Below are 22,259 nucleotides of genomic sequence, written 5' to 3'. Positions count from 1 at the left end.
AGGCTTCGGCCTCCACAGAGGCCGAGACAGAGGGAGGAGGCAGCCACCGCTGGCCCCACGTGCCCCTTCCTGGCCTCTGCGGAGGCTTCGGCCTCCACAGAGGCCAAGAAGGAGGGAGGAGGCTGCGGGGAGGTGGGGAGGGTGGCGCAGCCGCACGCAGGAGGTGCCGCCTCCTCCGCCCCAGGCCTCGCTGCCCTCCTCTTCCTCCACCTCCTCCGTGCGTCCATGCGCGGTGGAGGAGGAGGAGGGCAGCGAGGCCCCGCGGGCGCCTGGACCGGTGCGGAAGCTGCAGCAGGGGTGGCAGTCGGCAGCAGGACCGGGCTGGGGCCGGTCCCAAGGCCTCGGCGGACCGGATCCGGCCTGCGGGCCGTAGGTTGCCGACCCCTGACCTAGATTGATCAAAAGCAACTTCTAACACATGCACACAAATGCATGTAAAGGTCGTAAAATTTGCAATGTCTTTATATTTGTCTTTTAAAAAGCTACTGGGAAAATGAAATTATAAAATGACATAATATAATAGGTGTTTGCTTATATCTGCCAGTATTCTATGCCAGCTAGTTGATTAAGTGACTTGGAATTCTATATCATCTACCTATAAAGCCCTACATGGCTTAGGCCCAGCTTACCTGAGGGAATGCCTCCTTCCATACAGTCCTTCCCGCACTCTCAGGTCCTCTGGGAAGAACCTACTGCAGTTAGGGAGAACTAGACTGAAGACACCTTCCTAGAGGACGTTCTCCGTTGCCACTCCAAAAATCTGGAATGACCTGCTGGATGAGATCCGTGATATAACATCTTTGGAGGCCTTTAAGAAGGCAATAAAAACAGATCTCTTCCAGCAGGCCTTCCCAAACTGATCTCCTCAGAATTTTCACTCTCCATTTGTTTAGCTGTACCCACCGAACTTTGATCTCAATGTATTTTATTAACCATTCTATTGGGAATTGTTTTTAATGGTATTTTAGGGTGGGAGGGAGATAAGGGAACTAGGATCTAATATGTCTTGTTATGCTTTAACTATTGATATTCATGTTTGATTTTATTGTTCTTGTTTGCTGTTACCCACCTCGATTCAATACAGGGAGAGGCTGGATAGAAATAATAATTATAATTATAATTATTATAATAATAATTATTAATTTAAATATTTCTAACTAAGGTCCAAAACACACTGCAGAAATAATCCAGTTTGAGACTGCTTTAACTACCCTGGCTCAGTGCTAGGGAATTCTGGAAATGCTAGTTTGGTGAGACATTCTGCTTTCTCTGTCAGAGAGCTCTGATGCTACAACAGAATGCAATTCCCAGGATGCCCTAGCACTGAGGTAATCTCCAGTAGTTTGAATTGGGCCTGGTAACAGACTGGCAACCAGTGGGGCTGTTCCAGCAATGGAATTGTGTGTTGCTTGTAGCCAGACCTAGTTAATAATCTGGCTGCTGGTCATTGGACTAGTTGAACTTTTCAAACAGCTTTCAAGGGCAGCCCCACATGGCCAGATCAGGCTTCTCTAGGAACAGATGCAGTTGGCACACTAGCTTTAACTTTGCAAGTGTACTGTACTCCTGGTCATTGCTGAAAGCTGGGCCTCCATTCTCAGAAGTGAATCCAGGAGCACCCGCAAACTGTGAATCTACATTTTCAGGGGAGCATAACCCTATCGAGCCCAAGTTGAATCCCTACTCCTTGATCTGCCTTTCAGTTGACCAGGAGCAGCTATGTCTTGTCTGGATAAAACAAAATGGTTTGCCCTCATCCAGTCCATTACTGATGCCAGACATTGGATTAGCATGGGAAGAGCTTCTTTGGAGTTGGATGGAATGGAGAAACAGAACGGAATATCATAAGCTTCAATTTGTTCACTTTCATCCAGTTCATTACGGATGCCAGCCATTAGTTTGGTATTCTAACAGCTTCTTGGAATGGAAAGGAATAATAGAGCCTAGCTTCATTAAAAAAAAAAATCTCAGGATGATCTGTGGGACCACTCCAAATTAACTGACTCAGAAAAATCAGTTTGTGGATTCTGAGTGCCATAACTCAAATTGCATAATCTCTTTATATATTTTTATAGGTAAATCCCTTAATATTTTAGAGGAAATCCATTAAATGAGTTCACTTGCAAGCATAGTTTCTCTTTGGGAATTATCATTGTCAGTTCCACATAAGAAATCCTGGCCAAGGAAGTATTAATATAAACAGCTGGTGCACAGTCTGATCAGTTAGTGGTAGAATTGAGAACTGCTGGGATACATTTAGAACAAAATGATCACCGTTACAGTCAGAATTATTGTTCGTCTTTTCACTCCATGCTTCTTAGGCATAGGAATGTTTTGGTGTGTATATAAATTACACCAAGTCTTGTCTGCCAACATTTTTTCCTTTCAGGAGTTTTTGGTTGTTGAAAAGAAAGCAGAGGTAGTTTCATTCTTTCAGAAATTTGTGTATATATATTTTTTCAGAATGTACATAATATATTTAATTTATAATCTATATACATGTATGACAAAGTGCAGTCTCCATAAATATCACTGATAAATTCCAAAGGTCCTCTTTAAGTGATGGTTCCCTTTAAAGCTTCCTTAGAACAATACCTAATAGGAAATTGTATGGCATTCCATATGATGCTAGATTGCTAGATAGCATTCCTCACCATTGGTGATGTTGGCTAGGCTTTTGGGAAGTGCAGTCAAATAATATGTGAAGGTGTATATGATTCCCATTCTTGTTCTGATTTTTCATAATTGTATGAATGTGGGTTCTCTTTAGCATCTGTCATTCAGTGGAAATCCCTGAAATTTTCCCCAGTTGAAAAACTGTCTGTGAAGATTGAGATAATAATCTAGAGTTGCATTCCATGAACTCTGCAATAAGAACAGAAAAACTGATGATAGATCTTTTTTTGATTTTAACATGAATATACTTGGCTATCTTTTCTGCAAAATTCATATTAATAGCTCTCTGCATACTTTCATAAAGGTTGTAAAGAGCCCTGGAAGGATCTTGCCAAACAATGTGAATAGCTATTGGAATGGCAAACGTAGCTGGGTAAAAATAAGCAAATCAAATTTCACATATTCACTGATGGAATCTGACCCGGAAATAGATTTTGGGGTCAACATTGATGAAATCAGCCCATTGTGTGGTACCAAAATGCAGTGTTAGAGATAAAGAGGGAAGAGATTTAAAATGGTCAGTACTGTACTATAGTGCCTTTATACAAATCTGTAATGCAACCATAGGAATACTGTGAATGCTACAAAGGATAGTGGGTGAAACTATAGGAAGGGACGCCAAAAATGGGTCCAGATCGCTATCAAGGAAAGTTACAATTCATGGGATTTTTCTTCTGGTAAATAACTACAATGGAGGGACATTTGTACCCTTTTGTTCTGTGGTGGGATTCCCATAAGTATTTGGTTGACCACTGTGGGATAGTGGACTAAATAGATGCTTATCTGATCAGGCAGGACTCCTTGTGTTTTTATGGATAATGCAGTATCTTGGTATTGCTGTTGCATTGCACATACTTCTGTCCTTTTAAGACAAAGGTTATACATGCGAAGTATCCAGATATTTGTGGTATTGTGGAACTATTCAGACTAATTCTGGATGGTTTGGTCACTCTTTTTGTCCCATCAGTACAAAGCATGATGTGCTGCAGTTACTTCCAGTGAAAACCAGTCAAAGATGTTGAATATTTACCCCAAACCATGTGGGATATCAGACCCAAAAATAGACTCCACATTTCCTGTTTTCCTCTTATGTTTCAGCCATATGACTTTGACGGATTATGACATGTTCATAGATGATTCTTCTCTTGTTTTCAGAAAAGCCATCTGTCTTCATGGCACTGTTTCTGACCTTCCCATTTCGTATATTTCAAGTTCCATTTCTTGTGTACTTAGCTGAACTCTAGGAGAATTCCCTTGGCATTTCAACAATGTGTTGGGGGGAAAAACAGGACAATATTCTTAGTAATTTAACTGCATTTATATGTATGCTTCTGGCAGAGCTTTTTCACAGGCTTATTACATTCTTGCAATATACAAGCCTTGAAGAAAAAGATATTTATTGCCCAACAGACTACAGTTCATTTGGGGCAATTGTTCTTCTTTTTTGACCATAAATTGCATCTTCCACCCAGCCCCTGCCCCAAACACTGACTCCCTCTCCATTTGAAATATTCAAATCATTGATTAGTGCGTGCAAAGAAAAAAAATCATGGAACTGAATAGGTCAGATCAAGCAGTCCAAAATATTATTTTTATGAGTGTATCCAGTACTATTCAGCTGTTAAGAGTCAACATGTTTCATCCACATTAAGGTACCTTAAAAAGTGAACACAAAAACTTGGCTAGAGGTGTGTTTACCACAATGTATGTATAAATCTTGATTTTGCAAAAACATCTGTAACTCGTGCAAACACTTCATGATAACTCTTACAATGAAAGGCTTTGGTGTGTATGGTCATTTGAACTTATCATTCCAGTTTGGAATGCATCTGATTAAGTGGATGGGAACCCACAAAAGCTTATGCTAGAAATTTCTCAGTCTCCAAGGGCACTACAGGATCCCTTCGTATCTTTTTATTGAGATACAGACTAACATTGCTATGTCTTTGAATACATTTCAATTTGGAGAAATGAAGATTTTAGCTATAACAGTGAAAGAGGCACATGACTTAATGGGAGTTTTGTTTGACATATGGTGAAGTTTACGAATTATTTTATTGCAGACAACAAATCATAACTGTTTCACAATGCTGATATTTGATAAAATAAAAATTATACATACTCACCACTGATACCACCTTTTACAATCCTTTGCATATACCAACCACTGAAACCAATGTTCAAATAACTGGAAAGGGCATGTCATCTAAGATACTTGTGCTGATTGTTGTACATAACGTTAGCAGAGCTGAATATGATTTTAAAAGTACAATCCTATGTAAAAAGTAAAAGCCTAGGCAATATTTGATATACCAAGAAGAAATGTTAAAGTAGTCGCTCTATTTAATATAATTTATAGTAAATAAGTCCACTGATGGATTCAGAAAGACCAGTGGCTTTTCCAGATGGAGTTTTTGCACTATACTTGGATCCACATAATACTTTATAGTAGTTATATGCCACTTTAAATATTATGTCTCCATCTTATAAAATGTTAGGATAGTTAGATGAGGTACTTAGACTTCCTCAGTGCACTCTCCTGAACTTTGTGTGTATGTGCCTTCAAGTCAACTACTGACTTAGGCCAACCTCATTGGTATCAAAGTGTTACAGTTGTGTTGTTTGAATAGGCCTATATTCCACAAGATGAAAAACAAAACAGAAAAATGAAAAAAGAGTAAATTGCAAGATAGCATTAAAAATATTTTTTTGTGCTAAACAGGTGGAGAATCAAAAGAATTTTGATGACACAGGGTTTTGTGCTAGGAAAAAAACCTCACATTGAATATATATATATATATATATATATATATATATATATATATATATATATTAGAGCAGATCAGGGTTTTTTTTACTCCCAGCATGCTTCTTTGCATTTGTGTTCAACTTGAAATATCTTGTTTTCTACCTGTTAACAAGCTTTTCTGGTTTCACGGACAATAGACAATACATCCAGTTCAAATCTCTATGCTCTTCTAAGAGGCCATTCACACCTTTTTTTAGTGTGACTATGGAAATAATCCCATGCATTCTGGGATTGGTGTTCATTCTATGGAACCACGGAGTTGAAAACTATATTATTCAGGGAAGTGTTTCCAGGCATTATGTGACTGTTATCTGACTGTTATTTAATATTTGCTTTGATATGTGATAGTCAATGTTTTTAATTTATTGCTTGCTTATTTTATCTAATGCTATCTTGTATTATTATCTATTGTTTTATATGCATTTCATTAGTATCCTGTAGAATGTACGCCATTGTCAGGTTTCATTTTTATCGATTTTTTAATTATATCTACAGTGCTGTGTAAATCTACAGCGCTATATAAATAAAGTTTAATAATAATAATAATAATAATAATCTATGCAAATTCTGTTGCTCACATATGTCAACACTGGAATAAAGATGGAGTCGATGATGCGAATGTACTCCAAGCACATTCAAGGCATACCGAATTTTATCCTGTTATATCCTGGGTCTGTTCGTGTTGGTTATTCACACAGCTATGAATGCAAACTAGAGGGAAACCAACCCCCAACATCAATTATCCTGGGCTAAGTGGTGGGGTTTTTTTGGGCAGCCCCCCACCCCCACCCAAATGTAATCAGATGCATTTGAAAATGCATGTGAACAACAAAGATTCATCCCAAATCTGTCTGGATTATTTTCACCATCTGAGTAACCCCTAAAATGGGCGGTGGTGGTGGTGATGATGATGATGATGATGATGATGATGATGACGACAACAACAAGATGAATTCTTTGGGACCAGTTCTTCACAGAAAAATGAGTATGAACTCATAATGCCTTCTTATTAAAACTGTTTTGGAATGAGCTATAGTTCCTGCTGGAAGCCAGTTTAATCTGTGTGATTTTAGTCTCTGAAGCTTGCATCAGGGATGACGGATTTAATTGACAGAGATTAAATGAGGTGGGTCAGATGAATGTCTCTTCTCTACTCATGATGTTCAGAAAGGAACCATGCAAACTGAAACTCTTTAGAGTTTCAAGATCAGAATTTAAGACTGTAGTCTAATCGCCTCTGTGCAGGTAGGTATAATTCAGAATTGAAAAATTCACCATCAAGTCCCTTTGCATATTATTTAAGCTGTCTGTGCATATATTATTGGGTACACAAATGGAGTTGGCTAGGCTGTAATAATTAACTTTCATAAGCACAAGCTGAGGAGTCCAGGGACTAGATGTCAGAATCTATTAATGAATTAAGTTTAAACAATAGAAGGAAGGTAAGGAATAAGGCTAGAACAGGGAAGAGGGAGTTACATGGTGGCAGTGATTTGAGATCTACCAAATGCCCCCCCCCCCCCCGCCAAGGCAGGTTTAGATAGCTAAGTATTTCAACATTTGCACCAAAACAATCTAAAACTGCATCATGAGAAGCTGAATCTTCTACAGCAATGCAGTGCAGTGTTTAGGAATGTTGGACTGGGACCTGAATGATACAGGTTCTAGCTACCATGATACTCTCTGGTTGACCTTTGGGCAGTTTTAATCTCTCTTATATTAGCCTATCTGACAGGGAAGTTGTGCAAATTGTGGAGAAGGAGAGCAACGTGCACTACTATGAGTTCATTGGGGCAAAGATGGGATATAAATACGTATAACAAATAATCATATGTGATGCGGCAGCTAAAAAAGCCAATGCAATTCTAGGCTTCGTCAATAGAAATATAGTGTCAACATCAAGGGAAGTAATAGTGCCACTCTATTCTGCTTTGGTCAGGCCTCACCTGTGTCCAGTTCTTGGCACCACAATTCAAAAATGATGTTGACAAGCTGGAGCATGTCCAGAGGAAGGTGTAAAACCATAAGGCCCTATGAGGAGAGACTTGGGAACTGGGGATGTTTAGCCTTGAGAAGAGAAGGTTAAGAGGTGATATGATAGCCTGGTTTAAGTATTTGAAGGGGTGTCATATTGAGGCTGGATCCAGCTTGTTTTCTGCTGCTTCAGAGACTAGGATACAGAACAGCGGATGCAAGCTACATCCAGTGGATGCAAGCTACAGGAAAAGAGATTCCACCTCAGTATTAGGAAGAACTTCTTGACAGTAAGAGCTGTGGAACATACTCCCACAGAGAGTGGTTCAGTCTCCTCCTTTGGAGGCCTTTAAACAGAGGCTGGATGACCATTTGTCAGGGGTGCTTTGACTGTGAGTTCCTGTATGGCAGGGGGTTGGAGTGGATGGCCTTTGTGGTTTCTTCCAGCTTTATGATTCTATATGATTCTTTGTCTTCAAACCATGGAAATGTGAAGTCAGTTGCAAAATCAAAGAGTAGGAGAGCCACAGAGCTCTGCTTCCACTTTCTTGGCCACTAGAAATCGAGGTCATATCCCGCTCTTGAGACTTCACTAAGCTATAGCCAACACAGTTTTTCAAGCTTATCTTTGCTCTAATAAGACGAAGGACTAGGAGCCATGCTATAACATGCTTAATAAATCAGAACCACTAAACACAATAAATTATAACATTAGAATACAAACTAGTAGACACAATAAATTATGGTACTGGAATACAATTAAACAAATTACTATATTAAAACCATTTGATTAAATGCATTTTAAAAATACAGTGGGAGGAAAGTGTAGTGCATGTCCCTGATCAAAAAGCCTTTCCTTCCATGTCATGTTGTCAAAATCCTGCATAAATCCAAACATCAGTGCTTTCCGGTGGAAGGACAACAGGGACGAGGCAAGCCTTGCCTTGTTTGAAATGGTGCTAAAACCTGAGGGCACCCCCTAAAATGCCTTCTTTTGTATCCTCACCAAACCTGCCTATTGAGTGAGGGGCATGAGATAACGGGATAATTTTTTTAAAATGGAAGCCACAGTTCTCAAGATGACAAATTCTGTGCCTCAAATTTTATTAGAAATAGTATTAGAAGGAGTTGAAGTAATCTATAAAATTAAACACAGGTTGGCAATTTAATATTAAGTAGCATAAGATAGCCAGCATGGTGTAGTGGTTTGAGTGTTGGACTATGGCTTTGGAGACCAGGGTTCGAATCCCAACTTGGCCATGGAGAGCCACGGAGTGATCTTGGGCAAGTCACACTTTCTCTGCCTCAGAGGATGGTAGTGCCAACCCCTCTCTGAAGAAACATCAAGAAAACCCCATACAGGTTTCCCTTAGAGTTGCCATAAGTCAGAAACAACCTGAAGACACACAAAAAAGCATTAAAATGTTATTGTTTAATACTTTGGGAAGCTGGGGACCTGCTGAACAGAAGCTAGGGGTCTGCTCAAATAAAACATCTGCTGTTTATGTAAATACTGATCTCAAAGGGTTTCTAAGGCATCTACAACTGGAGAGAAAACATTGTTGTGCAGAACTGTGGTACTGATTCCTCATCTGAGTAAACAGCCATATTATGATCTTCAGCAGCATCCATGTACTTCATTCATTGTTCAGTCACATGGAAGCAATCTTGGGAGAGGCCAGCTCATAAGACTTCTTAATCACTACCTCTCAGTAAAGGTTACTATGGTCCAAAACACACTGCAGACATAATCCAGTTTGAGACAGCTTTAACTACCCTGGCTCAATGCTAGGGTATTCTGCAAACTGTAGTTTTATGAGACATTTAGCCTTCACTATCAGAGAGCTCTGGTGCCACAATAAACTACAATTCCCAGGATTCCCTAGCACTGAGGCAGGGCATTTAAAGTGGTCTCAAACTGGATTATTTCTGCAGTGGGTTTTGTACCTATGTCTACTTACAGCTGTAATGATGACCTATAAGATATGAAGCTCTGCATATGGGGTGGTCTACATTCAGTCTCATCTCATTTCAGAAGCTAAGCAGAGTCAATCCTGGTTAGTTCTTGGACAATACACCACAAAGAATTGTCAGGGATCATCTAGTAAAGCTAGGAAATAATCCTGACTGAAAAGTTGGAAAAATGTTGCCCTTAAGAGTTAACAAAAGCAGGCTTCATGGACCAGTAGGCAAAGGATAAGACAGTCTCTTTATGTTCTTACATATCCTGTCTTGTTTCTGTTATTCAGAAGTGAGTCCCTCTCAAGTTCACTTCTCTGTATTAAGTTCTTAAACCTTATGGATCTACAGTTTCACTCTGCTTTGTGTCTTAACTGGGGTACAATTAATCTGAAGGCTTGTTTTTATTATTCCTCTTTTTAAAACAGCAAATAGCAATGAAATTGAATAGCTCCCCTTTGATTTTGTTACTAGGAATGTGTCTCCCTCCGTAGCATTTTATTCATCCATTTCCCCATGGCCAAATCATCCCATGAATGCTATCTAATAAAAAAGGTTTTGTTTTTCTCCATTAAGATCCTTATTGGCTCTTTGTGTAGCAAGATATACAGAAGGTAGAACTGGACATGTGCATGCCATTTGTTTTTGTAGTAGAAATGGCACCTTGTGTGCCAGTGTAGAAATAGTAAAATTCTTACTCCCAAAATATCTTTGTGTCCAGCGCTATCCTATGATACTGTGTGACTTCTGTGGGCAGTTTTTGCTTTGCTGCTGAATTCCATACCAAGCCCCAAAATGGCAAAATAAAATAATATTGGTGGGATACAGGCCACCCCTTTCCCTGACGGATTGGGGCCTCAGCTGCCACAGCGGCAGCCCCAGAGGCCACGATCCGCCGCTTTTCCAGGCCTTGGGGAAGCGGCAAACGGCCGCTTCCCCGTGGCCTGGAAAGGGGTTTCCTTGGGGCTTCATGCCCCAAGGACACCCTGACAGCAGTGGGGAGACAGAGAAAGGGGCCGCTTGGCTCCATTCTCTTCAGTATCGCTGGCGTGGCTGTGTAAAGTCCACGCCAGCGATACATGGCGTGATGAAAGGAGCTCTGTTTTGTAGTTCCTTTCGGTGCCGCTGAAAGGGCACCACGAGAGTCCTTCAGCGGCGTCAGGACATAATGGCCGCACCATGCCATTTGGACGCAATGCAGCCATTACGTCAAAATGGCGGCACCCGTGTGTACAGGGCATGCCATTTTGACACCCTCGTCACGTGCTAGGGGTGAGGCCAATATGGATGCTGCGTCCTTGGCCAACCCCTAGCACGTGACGGGGGCACCGCATATGCCGATACGTACAGTGCCATAAATGACAAAAAAAGAGCAAAACTAGAAGTTACAGACCAAAAAAAGCAGCACTTTCAAGTTCTGCATACACCTTCATTTTATGCATATTATATTAACATATTGTCTAGAAATTGAAAGAATATAATTGAAACTGAAAGGTTAATAATAATAATAATATTGGAAAATATTCCAAAAAATTCCATTTTTTTTAAGTGTAGAGAAACACTGTTGAGAAGAATGCTGGACCGATAAGAATCTTCACAGTTTGGGCCTTGTTCTGTGCAAATTTTCCACATGATTGATTTGCAGGTTTTTTGTTTCCAACAACAACTTAGGGCAACCTGGAAATTCACATGGTTTTCTTGGCATCATTTGTTCAGAGGGGGCTTGAGGCTGAGAGAGTATGACTTACCCAAGGTCACCCAGTGAATTTCCATGGCTGAATGGGTATTTGAATCGTGGTCTCCCAGAATCTTAGTCCAACATTCAAACCACTACGTGGCACTGGTATTTTCATAGCAAACACTGTTTCTGTTTGCATAGAAACAATTTCTATTTGCATAGGAAAGCATATTTTCTGTGCAGAAAACAGAATTTTCTGCACAGGAAGTAATATTTCTGTATTGAAATATTTTCTGCACCTGATTGCTGAAACCTGCACTTCTGATTTCTTCCAAAATGTACATGGTTTAAAACTGTTTCAACTTTCTAAAGCTGTTTTAACATAATGAGCAGTATTTCTTTGTCTGTTTATAAGTATTGCTCTGCCCTGAGAACTTATAATGTAGAGTGGGTTATAAATATTTTAATAAAAATATGCTAGGAGATACATTCTGTCAGGAACAATGCTGGGGATAGTTTATCAATGGTGGTGAAAGCCAGAATCAAAAACAGAATTATTTTCGCCTCCTCACTTTTTTCCTCTCCACCTAGCAGACTGCTAGAGGATGGGCAATTTGCTGTTGCTTAAATTGATCACTTGCACAGAAGGGCTGTCAAAATAAGACCAAAAGGCTTCATATGCTCCATCCCAGCTTTAGAATGTGAACTCTGTAGGTTGTTTTCCTCTAATAGTTTGCCTATATTATATTGCTATATCTGAGGAGTTTTTCTTTAATGAACTTGTTGCATTGCTGTACATGTTATTTCTGTAGTTGCCAGTAACTTTCAATACTTACTTTCAAAATATAGTTAAATTACATGGGGAAAACAACACCATATTATATCTAAATATTCAGGAAAAGGGAATATCACTAGAAGGGCTTATCTGCTAGGTAAGTCTGTGGCGATTTCCCTGTGGCTATGGCCCTGAAGGCTTTATCAAAGTAGATTTAAACTACATCAAAGAAAAGAGCTTGCACTGAGTACAGTTAACTACAAGACCTGTAAAGCTAGCTGGATGATTTGTTTTACTTTAATGCCAATGAACGTTCTTAACCTGCTGTCATTTCTTCTAAGTGGCATTTCCCTGTTCATGGTTACAATCATGAAAACAATTTCTCGGAAGCCAAAGAAGAATCCTGCATTTCAGAAGAGCTGTGGTGCACAAAGGAACAATTTGGGCAGGCGCAGGTTTTTTTGCACTTACTGAATGTTAAAGCTGTATTAACTCTGACAGCATGTGCTTTGCTCTGTTAGCTATGTAGTTATACCCTGTTGGACCGGAAGAGGGAAAAATTGCTATCAGAAGGACAAGTTTGTTCCTTTAAAGAATTTGCTTGAAAGTGCTGGCTGTGACAGATTTTTAACATTAAATATCTATAAAGGAGTGTAAGGTATGACTTTCCTGATGTATAGGTTTGAGAGTAGTTTCCTAAACTGACAAATGAGTTGGCTTCCCTGGGCAAATGACTTGATGCATTGTAACTCTCATAGGGGAATATCAAGGAACTTATTTGTATGATTCTTGTGATGTTTGACAAGCTGTGCAGTGCGTTTACATTTGTGTAAGATTGTATGGTCCTTTTCGATAGCTTATATCTTATAGGATCCTTATCTCCTAATCAGAGATAAGATTTAAAGGACTCAGTTTGGCTTTCTGCATGTAGACTTTTCATCCATATATTCCTGCTTCAACCCCTGCTTTCTTTCTAAAATGCAAATGGAAGCTAAAACTGCCTAATTTTATCTACCTTGAGTTAACTTTCCCCAATGTGATGCCCTCCAGATGTGTTAAATTACAGGTTTGTCATCTGTGGCCATTATGACAATGCTGGCTAGAGATTAGAACAGGAGTCCCAAGCGTTTAGGGGTTGAGAGAGACTGGATAAAAGCTTGGTTTAGAAATTTAGTACCAGGGTGTTTTTCCGCTTAAGCGGTTCTTATAAAACCAAATTGTGTGAAAATAATCTCCGCTGTTCCACTGGCAAATATCATTAATTTTTCTTGGCACTTATTTTTTATGGTTATAATCAGATAGGTTTAACAATTGTACAGCCCCTCTTTAAATTAAATGGTTGCATGGTCTCAAAAAATTGCTCAATACTTCACTAAATAATAATGTTTTGTGATTTTCCTATCACAGGGCTAATGTCAAAAATAAAATTAAAAATGCATCTCTGTGTAGAGTAGACCACAATTTACCATTACTATAGCCTACAAAAATGTTGTTTATGGTAAGAACATGCCCAGTGCAGTAAATAAATCTCTAAAATCTTTAATGCATTTTTACTAGAGGAAGAGTTGTGATACTTAAGAGCTGTGTTCCATATGAAAACAATATAGAAAATGATTTATACTCCTGATTATAGCATATATTCATTGTGAAGAGTTGCTATAGAGAGATAAACAGTGTAACCAGTGGTCTAGAAGAGAGACAATGAAAGCTCTTGTTCTTCGTGGTGGGCCATTTATATAGGAGAATGCAAAAAAGGTTGGAGGGGAAAGGGTTTTCCTTCCCATGTTGCTTTTCTTAATGAAACACCTTTGTACAATAAACTTGTTTCATGTTGAAAGTCACTTTACCTCACAGAGAGCTTTAGCCGTTGCCAGGTACTGTATTTTAGAGACGGGTGCTGAATCTGATTGATTTAATGGTGTGATATAATCAGGCATTTGATGGTTTATGTTCATCGATTAAAAACTGTTCTGTTTCATCCAGTTTATGAGCTTGTGAAGCACTGAGGTTCCTGCTTCTGGCTCCCTCCAGTTAAAGACTTGCTGGATAGGACTTGGGAAAGCTCCTAGTGAGAACTCTCAAAGAAGCCAGAAATTGCTTTGACTGTAGCTCAAGGATGCTCTTAAGTAGTGCTTTCTGGCCTACTGAGTGCTGAAGGTATAGGTGCTGCATATTTTGAGCCTCCATTCCTAGCAGTCAGAATCCCCATCCTAAGGATCAGAGTCAGGACTGAAACCCTGTTCCTCAGGGTGCTCATGGCTTGCTCTCAATTAGGAGTTGGCTTTAGGTTAATGGGGGAAACACAGTGCCCTTGGGGCAGGTGCCTTAGACATTTCTGAAGATAGAGAGCAATGTTGGCATTGCCAAGGCTCCACCAAACTTATCACTGTAGCTTTCATTTTATAGGACAGAGCACTGCTGTCTACTTCTTGTTTGCCCAAAAAAAATTGCTGGGACTATTGCACTGTTACAACTCGACAGACAGATTTTTAAAAATGAAGTATGTTAGCTGCAGAATCTTTGTTGGCTTTAATGTTGATAAGCTATGCGCTTTTGCAGATGCTTATGTCACCAGGATTTCTGCAGATTGAATCATGGATGTACTATAACTGCCTGTGAGATGTTTCGCTTGGGGAGGCTCTAAGCATTAATGTGAGCGGTCAGCCAGAGTATGCTAGTAGGGTTATTTTCTTTTATGAAGTGACATACTGTTTTATTCATAATTTAAGATCCACAATAACTAGTATGGATTAGCAGATACAAGTTCCTGATATTCTGCTTTGATTTGTTTGAGAGAACTGATTAGTAACGATATTTTTGTGGTCCTGATGCCCAGTGTGCTTAGTATTTTTACAGTCTGCAAAACAATTTTTGTATAACAATGTTTTAGTTCAGAGTATGTACACTGCTCATAAACTTATACCCTAAATAAATTTAAGGACTTGTGATACTATTAAAGGTTTGATTTGAAATGAATAAGATTAAGTATTGTTTGATTGTTGACAAGGCTTAGGGCATTGGTTCTCAAACTATGCGGCAGACCTCTGGAGGGACATGAGAGTTCTCAAGTGGAGTGCAAGACTGGGAGGCCCTGATCTCTCTCCTCCTTCTTCCAGTTCCCAAACCTTTTCTGTTCTGGAAGGGAAGAGAAAGGTGAGAAGAGTGCTTGGAGCGAGTTCCTCTGCCTGAAGGAAAGGAGGAGAAGAAGAGGGAAGCTTGCTGGATCATGGCCTCTGGCAGGGCCCATCTCCAGCCACTGCTTCTTCTTCCCTCACTCAACCAAACACTGCCCTGTTTCTTGGGATGAGATGCTACTGCATGAATACACTTATGTATATTCATTAATATACAAGAATGAGTGAACAAAATATATACACTAAACATGCACAGTATTTTTATTCATTTACTATGTTGAGTGAGGAGGAGGGGTTCTGCATGTATATGTAAAGTATAATGTCTGCATGTATATGTAAAGAGGGTCACAAGGGTAAAAAGTTTGAGAACCACCAGCTTAGGGGGTTGTTAACATGATTTCACCCATATAGAAGGCTCATATATATTATATTTTGCTGCATGAAAAACTGGAGAACTGCCAGTTTCAGCTTCCAAATGGGTATGTGTGGGTTGAAAGATGTTGTATTTGACTTCCGAAATTAAAATACTCTAAAAAAAATTCAAAACTTTTTCATCGGTGACACGTTTGCTTTCTGATGGTTCAATGTACACAAATTTTGTTTCATGCACAACATTATTTAAAGATATTGTATCGGGCTATACATGTGAAGTGTATATGAAATGTAAATGAATTGTGTGTTTAGACTTGGATCCCATTTCCAAGATATATCATTATTTAGGTATGTATATTCAAATACAGTTATTTCAAAGTCCAAAAAAAAATCTGAAATCCAAAATACTTCTGGTCCCAAGCATTTTGAATAATGTATACTCAACCTGTATTATTTTAATCTGCTATACTTGTAGTCATCTATGAATTGATTCTGAAGCAGATAATTCATTTGTTTTTGTTTTTTGGGGACTGGCTGGATTAGCTCCACAGGTTTTCAAAGAAAAACACAAGGCTTATGCCAGTGTTTCCTACTAGAAACAAACTTCTGTGGACAACACGCATAAATGGGCATTGCACATCTTTAAAACACTGGTACATATGTGTTTGGGAAACCTGATCAGGTCCGGTTTCCCAGGTGTATGTCCCCTTACTTTTATAAATTCATGCATTGTTTTGTAGAATGTCCATCACTTGCAGGTTCGATGTGAGGGGAATTGGTGCAAAGTTGGCATTTTCTCTACATTACATGTAACGTTGAAGCATTTGTATGAATGAAGCAGAGCTTAAAGTATCAGTGCACGAACTAAATTCCCAATTTCCATTCTTATATGAGTCTTGGACTGGAATATAAATGCTGTTTCATCACATCTGCTCACAGCTTTGAGCCACTTTGTGTCTCAGAGCAATCCATGATCTGAAAACTACTTGCGAAGTCTAGAGCTGGCTGTGTGAAATGACTCAGAGCTGTCAAAAGAAAATTATACTTAAAAGCTTCAACAGTATGCTGTGGTTTAGTTTTCTCCTCTGTTCCTTTTCTTCACTTTTTTTCTGAGGGTATTTCCTTATCTATCTGGCAAAATGCTGTTATGAGCAATGGCAAACATGAGACAAATATTATTTCACTGGATGCATATAATGCACCTTTTCTGGATTCCCACCTTTTTTTAAAATATGAATCATGGGCATGATGCCTTGCCTGAATGGACTGGTGTTACTTCTGCTTCCACTTTTTCACCGTCATGTTATTTTCTGCTGAAGCTTGTGCTTTAACTATGGCATTGCCTTCCGCAGCCCAGCACACCACAGTTATGTTCAGACTACAAATCCCATCACCCATCTAGCATAGCCAATGGCCATGATGGCTCAGGATAATGAAAGCTATATTTTGAAATGTTGGGGGTCAAGATTAGGAACGACAGAGCTAGCATAATGTAGTGAATTGATGTTGAACTATGAGTCAGGAGACCAGGGTTCAATTCCCAGCTCAGCCATGAAACACACTGGATGATCTTGGGCAAGTCACACTCTCTCAGCCTCAGAGGATGACAACACTGCTCTGTACAAATGCTTTTGTACTAATGTTATTAATAAACCGTGATTCCCATATATCACTGAATGTAATGGTAATAGTTGTGACATAAAACAACTAGCAAAAATAAAGTTATGCTTTTTACAATACCATACACACAGCCTAAATATATTTACAGGTACCTAGTTTCATTAAAGTGAAAATTTTGTAAGATTTGATGTTTTTAAAGAAAATTTTAAAAGAATAAAAAAAACAATTTTTTAAAAGAAATATGGGGCCTCTTGTTTCTTCTCCTGCTGAGCCTTGCCCCACTCACATAATCTCTTCAGCATCTTAAAGGGATGCAGACAAACTCCACAGCTCCTTTCTGACAAAAGGCAGGTGTTTGGGGAGCAGTTAGCATGTCCCACTTAGCATGTCACTTGGTGTTTCTCTTTTCCCCTGCACTCCCCTAGTGACACTCTGGCTGGAAATCCACTTTGCTTTTCAAAATATTACGGTGGGGGAAATGTCCTGTGATTTATTTTAAAAGCTCTTTGTCACTCCTGGGGCCTCCTAGGACAGGCATTTTATGCCAGATTAGGGTAAAGAAGGGTCGCATTTTTCCCACCACTGCATTCTATCATGTATGAGCAACTTGTAGCTCTTTATAATTTTTGCATGCCTGTGGAGCCACCCTTTCCCCTGCCCTTGCTCCATTGACTAACCATCACCTGGCAGAGTAAGAACAGGACAGATAGATTAGGGAGTATAAGAGTATGTTTTCTCACTTATGTACATCAGTGAGGGGATAAACTGATTCCTCCCATCCCACCCCCAATCTCACTAAATAGCGAAACTGCACTTCAAGCTCTCTGTCTCTGTGCCCTGAGGTATATTTGCATGTATGCAAATATATGACCCAACCCCACCATTTTGTAGCACATGAAACAATTGAAGTGAAAAAGGTTTCTCATCCCTGCCCTTTAATCTCTGTCTGTATGGTTTATAACTATAGTGAGATCAGTTTTACCTGTTATTTCTTTTACTACTCAGCTAATTTACTGCAATATTACAAGAAACTTGCTTTTCTTTCTCCTAAGAAAGTCCAATATTGGTCCATTCCGAGGCAAAACCTTTTTTCATGAGGCAGCTTCACATATTTGGCAATCATCTCCACTTGATACAATTAAGTGAAGTTTAATTTTGCTTGTGTCTTGTTTTGTGTTACTTGTGACCAGGCTCTACCCCCATTCACGTTGGCAGCTACATTTTTTGGAAATCTGTTGGATCAGTAGGAACCACTGGTTTTTGCATCCAAGTGTGTGAGTTTCTTTTCCAGTTAAGAAAGAGACTGAATAAAGCGTGAAACCAAATACCAACTATTTGGTAACATGCTAGGCTGGGAATTCTAAGATATGGTTTCAAATATCAGTTCTCTCTCAGAATCACTGAAATAATTAAACAGACTATCTTTTGGTCTTATTCTCAGTGCTATTCCAGTGTGACTTTAGCAGAAATTAAGATATCATTGTCTCCTTTCTTGAATGCAAGTCTTGGGAAATACGTTTGTCACAGAAGAATAAGCTGCATTCTAGTGTTTTGTTATTGCAGTCACCTATGGATTGGATCTAGACTTAGATACATGTAACTGTGCTGGCAGAAATGGACTTTGCTAACTCCCTTTTGCTATGACAACCCTGCCATCCTCTTGAAAATGCTACACATACCATCAAGGACCCTATTGAATGGGATGAACTGTAGTGTGTGGAGCTGACATACCCGAATATTGGATATGGGTACCTTTTCTGTACAAAGAATGCAGATCTAGGATCCATTATATCTACAGTTCTGTATTTGGATGCTTTGAATGCAATTTGAAGTGACCTGATATATACACCTCAGAAGAACTGTGCAAACTGGAACATAAACTTTTGGATTTTCCACTTTTTTGTAATGTACTTCTCTGCTCTTAAAAAAAGTGCATTACACAAGTGCATTTTTCCACTACACTTTTTACAGTAAAATGCATTTAGAAACATGATGGTAAAACATTTTTAGAAATGCATTTTTTTAAAAAAATGCATATTAGTGTAGAAATAGGACATAATTATAAATGTGCATCTGTAAAATTAAGATGGACTAGAAGTAGGATCGATCCATATCCATCTGTTTCTGGATGCAGTACATCAAGAATTCGCTTTTTTGAAAAAAAAAGGTTTGTAGTCCTCATGCCTAGTTTTAAAACTGTGAAGCAGTGAGTGACCAATGTCTAATCAAATTTTAAAAACTACATGTACTGTTGAGCTGATAGAAGTATCAATAGAAGTATAGTGTCTAGATGACAGGAAGTAATAGTCCCACTGTATTTTTCTCTGGTCAGGCCCCATCTGGAATATTGTGTCCAGTTCTGGGCACCACAATTAAAAAAGGACATTGAGAAACTGGAGTGTGTGCAAAGGAGGGCACTAAAATGGTGAAGAGTCCGGAAACCATGCCCTATGAGGAACGACTTAGGGAACTGGGGATGTTTAGCCTGGAGAAGAGAAGGTTAAGAGGTGACATGATAGCCCTGTTTAAATATTTGAAGGGATGTCACGTTGAGGAGGGAGCGAGCTTGTTTTCTGCTGCTCCAGAGACCAGAACACGGAACAATGGATCAAGCTTCAGGAAAAGAGATTCCACCTCAACATTAGGAAGAACTTTCTGACAGTAAGGGCTGTTCGACAGTAGAACACACTCCCTTGGAGTGTAGTGGTGTCACCTTCCTTAGAGGTCTTCAAACAGAGGCTGGATGGCCATCTGTCGGGGATGCTTTGATTTAGATTTCCTGCATGGCAAGGGGTTGGACTGGATGGCTCTAGCAGTCTCTTCCAACTCTATGATTCTATGAATCTATGATCATAGAATCATAGAGTTGGAAGAGACCACAAGGGCCATCCAGTCCAACCCCTTGCCATGCAGAAACTCAAAACCAAGGCATCCCCAACAGATGGCCATCCAACCTCTGTTTAAAGACCTCCAAAGAAGGAGACTCCACCATTCTCCGAGGGAGTATGTTCCACTGTCGAACAGCTCTTACTGTCAGGAGGTTTTTTCCTAATATTGAGGTGGAATCTCTTTTCCTGCAGCTTGCACCCATTGTTCCGTGTTCTAGTCTCTGGAGCAGCAGAAAACAAGCTCGCTCCCTCCTCAACGTGACATCCCTTCAAATATTTAAACGGGGCAATTATATCACCTCTTAACGGTCTCTTTTACAGGCTAAACATACCCAGCTCCCTAAATCTTTCCTCATTAGGCATGTTATTTTTCTCTAGTACAGGACATAGAGCTTCAGTCTTCAAGCATTTTTCTGCTCTTCCATTAGGGTAGGAACAGCAAAATGAGGTGCAATTTGCCTAATTTATAGAGGTCATATAATTGAACTTAGTGTATATTAGCTCACTTTAATGTATAATTAAAAAGCAGAGAGCTAGTTATTTCTCTTTGACATTTATTCCTCCTTTATAAATAATTGTGGTCTTAGTGCAGACAATGGCTTCAATCCAGTGAAACCTAGTTATGCTTAAATCTCATTCAAATCAAAGGGACAAGTTATCTGTGACTAACTTATCAGGTTTAATGGGACTTCAGTGTGTCCTGCTTTGGATTTGGGCTAGCTGCTGTAACAATGTGAAGCTTTGACACCTGTCAGCAGTATATGTGGATGGGCATTTCTGCCTGTGCAGAATTGCACATTTATATCTTTCTCCAGTAGGAGTACTGAAGGTTGAGTTGCTATTAAATAGTTTATATAGACCAAAAAGCTGGCAAAGTGCCGCCTTCCATATATTATTAGAATGCCTTTCCCAGAATTCTGATATGTTAGCTGAGACTATGAACTACAGTCCAGGGAATCAGGAAGCTGTGGTTTGCCTGCTGGAATATAGATGTAGAACAATCTGTAAACCAATCTTTATTTTGGTGTTTAATGAATTTGTGCTGCACTGTGGGACTTGTTTTTGTATAATTCTGGCTTTATGAGAGTCCATGTCCTTTGAACATGTGTGTGTGTGTGTGTGTGTGTGTGTGTGTGTTTTGGCCTATGTATATAGATAGGTAAATATCCACTCTTGATTTACCCTCAGGTAAAAACTGTTCTGCTCACACAAAACTCACAATCCAGTTGCAAGAAACAGTTGTATAATCTTGGTCTGAGAAGGGTTTATGTTTGTAGTGCCAGCGTAATAAAAACTGATATCCATTGTACTCTGAACTATGTCAGCTAGTTTTGTTTTTATTTCCCCCCCAGTGCTGAGATAGACCGATTTTATGCAGTGTTTTATACATGATGGGAATGATTGCATAACTAGAGGAAAGGGAGTTAAATCATTTATCTTACCCAATTTAATTTTAATTGGAAGAAAAAGGGCTGAATGGGGAGTGGGGGGGTAGGAGGCTCAGAAAGGAACAGTCATTTAATGGTGTTGCCCAAATATTCATCTTCTGTGCTCTGGGCATGCTGCGCATAGTTATTAATTCCACTTGGGATCCACATTGCTGTATTCTTATCCTGTAACTAGAAATCTACAAGGGTTTGAAATTCAATATTCTTTGCAGTTTGTGCAGCAAAAGAAATTATATGGTTTCAAGATGTAGGTCCATATGCATCATTTACATTACATTTTCAGCTTGGGTTTTTTAGTTACAATTTTTTCTAGTTCCAGAGGAGGTTCTTCTAATTTCTGTTCTGTTCAGTCTGTTTCCTTCTTGTTTGCAACATATTGCTCAATCTCTTGACTGTCTTGTGGTTCAGAGGAGTTTCCAGCTCACTTCCCAAAGTCAAATTGCCCTTATAACATAACATTATGTGGGCTATTGTGTTTTCTTTTCTCTTTCCATAAGCAGAAAGGTGTAAGCCTGTAACCCTAATTGCACCATAATTGCATGGGTCAAAGGACATCCATCTGAGCACGAAAAGACTAGGTGTCTTGCAATTACATGACCATTTTAGAAAATTAGTTTTAGAACACACTCAGATAACTATTCTACATACAGTTTCTTTCCATGTCTCAATTAGATTAAGGCCATGCTGATCAACATATTAGCAACTCAGCATTTTAAAAATACTGAATGCTCCAGGGCTTTAAGTCAGATTAATACAGAGGAATGAATGAAGGGCATAGCAAAAATATAATTTTAAAAAATTCAGTGTATTCAAAGCCTTTCACAGCTGGCATCCATAGTTTTTTGTGGGTTTTTCGGGCTATGTGGCTGTGTTCTGGAAGATTTTCTCTAAAGATGCCAGCCACAAATGCAGGTGAAATGTCAGGA

The 22,259-nt window shown here is 39.3% G+C and overlaps 1 protein-coding gene across 10 annotated transcripts in view; it reads left to right on the top strand.

Moving 5' to 3' along the window:
• Positions 1 to 22,259, top strand: part of ABI1 (abl interactor 1) — a 123,247-nt gene that overhangs the window by 57,379 nt on the left and 43,609 nt on the right. The window lies entirely within an intron of this gene.

The sequence above is a fragment of the Sceloporus occidentalis genome, unplaced genomic scaffold, assembly GCF_023333645.1.
Source record: "Sceloporus occidentalis isolate IW3139 unplaced genomic scaffold, rSceOcc1.0.p SCAF_7, whole genome shotgun sequence".
NCBI classification, from domain to species: domain Eukaryota; kingdom Metazoa; phylum Chordata; class Lepidosauria; order Squamata; family Phrynosomatidae; genus Sceloporus; species Sceloporus occidentalis.
Note: the sequence above shows the minus strand (reverse complement) of the source record. Positions and strands in the feature narration are given on the sequence as shown.